This window comes from Grammomys surdaster, unplaced genomic scaffold (assembly GCF_004785775.1).
Source record: "Grammomys surdaster isolate TR1022 unplaced genomic scaffold, NIH_TR_1.0 126189, whole genome shotgun sequence".
Lineage (NCBI taxonomy): Eukaryota > Metazoa > Chordata > Mammalia > Rodentia > Muridae > Grammomys > Grammomys surdaster.
Window position 1 is genome coordinate 5,273,378 of NW_021620995.1, and position 4,190 is coordinate 5,277,567.

Consider the following 4,190-nt stretch of genomic DNA (forward strand, 5'->3'; position numbering starts at 1 on the left):
ATTTCATTGTATTTTATTTTATATTATTTTTCCTTCATCCTACATGTGACTACCATAATTGTTATTCCAGACTTGCTTAAGTTAAAACAAGACAAAACTCCCAGCAAGCAAAAAGAGAAGTGAATACAAAAATCTCATATCTAAACAAGAAGTTATTTGCAGTTGATTCATGCTGGGAAAGAGGAAATCCATTTTCTCCAATGGAGTGTCAGTGGATTTATAAACAGTACTGAAAGGCAGGTCCTGTACCAAGGAGTGATTAGCCAATAAAAATATGAAGACAATGATTATTTTGTAGACACATGCACACACACACACACACACACACACACACACACACGTGTGTGTCTTTGATGGGAGTATTATAGTCTACAAAATGAAATATAGATAAATATAATGAGATAAAACCTTCACAAACAATATTGTGTATTTTAGATGCATATTTATAAATGTACATATTTTCCTGAACAAACAAGATCTGAGACTATTTTGCTATGGAGTTGGAAAAATAAAATACTCTATCTAGTAAAGGCAAGGAAATAAAGGCAAGTCTGTGAAATTCCATATTTTGATTTTGTTTATTAGAGAGTACAGAGAGCAAGTAAGAGACAAAATATGAAGTTTGTTGTGTAGTAAGGTGGGGATATTAAAAGCTGGTGGAAGAAAATAAATATAATCAAAATATATTACCTGAAAAAATGAAAAATAAATTAAATATAGCTTTCAGTGTCTCAAACATGTATAAGCCAATATTAAATATACTTAACTAATGTAAATTCAAAGGGAATTCAATTTTACAATTGAAAAAAATGATTGCCAGTTACCATAATTAAACAAATTGGATAAAGTAATACACAATTAACACTAAAAACCAAATCTCTAGGTATGGAGAGGCCGAGAGGATGCAGCATGAGACCTCAGTGAGAAAGCAGGCGTGAGAACACACATGGACCACAGTGAATAGGACAACAAGATCAAATGGCACGTCCAGAAGAGCTCCAGAGAAGCAACCTTCAGATGTTCCATCTCCTGTCACACACACAGCTGCTTCTACAGGACCTGTTCCTTCTGATCTATCCTCAGATGGCTGCATAGACCCTGGACAGCAGGAAACAACCAGCTCTCCTAAGACCAGACAAACATCCACCATATCCATTCTTCTAGGTTCCCCCTAAAGACATGTTGTCCCCAATGCCAGCAGGAAGTAGCCAGATATCATGATGACCTTATTCCTGCTTTGCTGTCACCTCTTTCTAATTTTTCTTTTTTAATTAAACCAAAACAGGGGAATATTAGTATTCTGTCTAAACTCCACCTCCACAGTTACCTGGCAACAGCCAGTAGGCCACTATAAAAGGAGCTACTTGCCCCCTCATCTCTCTTACTTGCTCTCTTGATCTCTTACCTCTAGCTTCCCTCTGTCTCCTTGCCCCTCCCACTTCCCTTCCCTCCAAGTGGTCTTGGCAGGCCTCTACTTCTCTCCTCTCTCTCTCTCTCTCTCTCTCTCTCTCTCTCTCTCTCTCTCTTCCTCTACTATGCGCCTGGCTCCCCTCCCCATGCCCTGAATAAACTCTATTCTATGCTAAAAAAAACAAAAAACAAATATCTAGATAAATATATAAGCATATATATCAACATTATCTAAAGATATTGAAGAATAAAGAAGGGGCATTTATCCACTGTATTTTATATTACTTCAATGATTGAATTTAAGCAATATACTGAAGATTCAAAGTAAAAATATAAGTTAAAACAACTATGATATCTACTTTGAATCATGATTTTCTATAATTATTTGTGACGGTTTAAGTATAATTTCCTGGATCTTCTTGATCCTTCATGCAGATAGGCAATTTTTTTTCCCTCAGAATGAGACAAGAACTAAATGTACCTCCTACTCTTGCAATCATAGCTCAGTTGCCACAATGAACTTGAGAAAGTACTGCAATCAGACAAATGATTAAACAAATGTTTACAGGTCGAAGTTCAATATCATTTAGTTGTCAGATTACATGAAGAGTAAAACTAAGAGAGAAAATGAAAAATGAATTTCAATTATATTTTTATAACTGATAGGAAAGGTTCTGCTCACATGAGAATGCTTTAGATTTAATTGTTACAGTTTTCATAATCACCTCTTTAAAATGATTCCATAAGATGTTTTAAAAGCTAAATACCAATGACTATTATTGCAGCTTTCAAAAACATACTGTCTTAAGTTTCCATTGCAAGTTTTCTCTAGGAAACATCTATGCAGTACAGACTGTAGTCAAACATAAGAGAAATAATATTAATTCTCTTAACAACTATGGCCAAAATTTATAGAAATCATACTACTTCTGTCCTTGATTTTACTAAATATTATATTTTATTTTATACAATTTTATAGCAAAAGTATTCACACATTCTGGATGTCCAAAATGTATTTTTATATATGCGCAAATAATAGACCATATTGTGTGTGAGTAAATAGCTCATTAGAGCTTATCTACTTTCTTATTTTTATAGATCATGATGCACTAATTAAAGAATCACCTCTTTTTCTTTTAATGAAAAAAATGAGATATGGGAAATTTTACACTATTTTTTTATAATAGTGTAAAGTTTAAGATATTCCATCTTGGAACCATCTGTGACTGCAGTTTTGCGTCACCAAATGTGATGAATAAAATTTTAATCCCACTCTCAATTAGACACGTGGACATTATAGATGATTAAACAAATCAGAAGGAACCAACCTTCTTTTTCTTGGATTCATAGTATCATCTTCATCAAGAGGGAGATCATGATCCCTAATATTTGTGTCACTAGACATGAATGACGATGTTTGACTAACACATTTTTTGATGATTCACAGTGGAAAACTATTATGTATTAAATGTTAAAATGCAAAAGCCAATATTAACAGTTTATACTTAAAATTCCTGTGAGAATAAAGGTACAAAGTGGTCATTGTGTTATGAAAGTCTAACCAAGGTCTATTTTTTGCATTATTTTAAATGCTAAACATGCTCATGGTCTTACTATGCTTTTTTAAATAGATCTGGATGAGTTAGAACAATGTTATATGGAATAAAAGTGTGATTGCTTTGGTCGGACTAAGGATAATAGAATCAACATCTTTCCCTGAGATCCCACAGTGGTTTTATTTTTTTCTCTCTCTTTTCTCTATCTTCTTGATATTCAGTATAAGTAATTGTCATATATACCCAGCACCTGCGTCAGTGAAAAAGATAGCTCTACATGCAACAGCACCATGAAAGTGATCAAGCAATCTTATCCAAATGAGATGAGAAAGTTCGTTCTTGCTGAGAGTGGAATTTTCCTTCAGTGTCCAAGACTATTACTGCTATAAATAGATAGCCCTGTGGTTTCTGTGAATTGATTGAGGATCTCACTTTCTCTGAAACCTGCAAATCCTTGAAACCAGTGTGGAAAAATCTTCTAACATCTAGAAAATCAGGCACTCTCCAGGCTACAACCTGAACTCAAGAAAATGCCTCTTGTTACACTATCAATTCACACAATTTTGAGCCTGAAAGTACCTTCATGTATTACAGCATTCTGGTGAAGAAAATCACAAGGCTAAAGACCTGAAGGCTAGGATAAAATTCACAAAGCCAGCTTTATTATATTCTGAGAAGCAGGCAGGTTCTCTGACAACCCAGTGAATAGATTTTTTTCTCTGCTATCTATGTGCCCTGTGCTAACTTAAGTAGACATCACTAAAATGTCTCCTCCAACTTTGAGCATACAGTATCTTCTAAAAAGTTATTTAGAGGTAAATCCCACAGATGCATAAGCTACAATTGTTAGAGAAATTAAATTAAAATTCTATATTTTGCTTCTAAGCCTTGGGATGAAGCCTCAGTTGAAACAACAAGAGCTTAATGCTATGCTAGCATTATTCAGCTGGATTTTAAAACATCCTCCTTACATTGGAGTAGCTTATTGGAACTAATGCTGTACAATGCAACAGGTATTAGTAAGCACAGACACTATTTGTTTGCACACAGTACTTGATGAGTACAGTAACATGTCCTTTTCCTCTACTTCTCAGAGCACTTTACAATTATCAGAACTGTAAACGAGCCATCTCACTGTATTAATTTGCTATTAGTGGTTCAAATGTCTATGGACAAAAGCTCAAATTAAATTTGCGGAAAAAGAGTCGTGAAATAATCCAATTT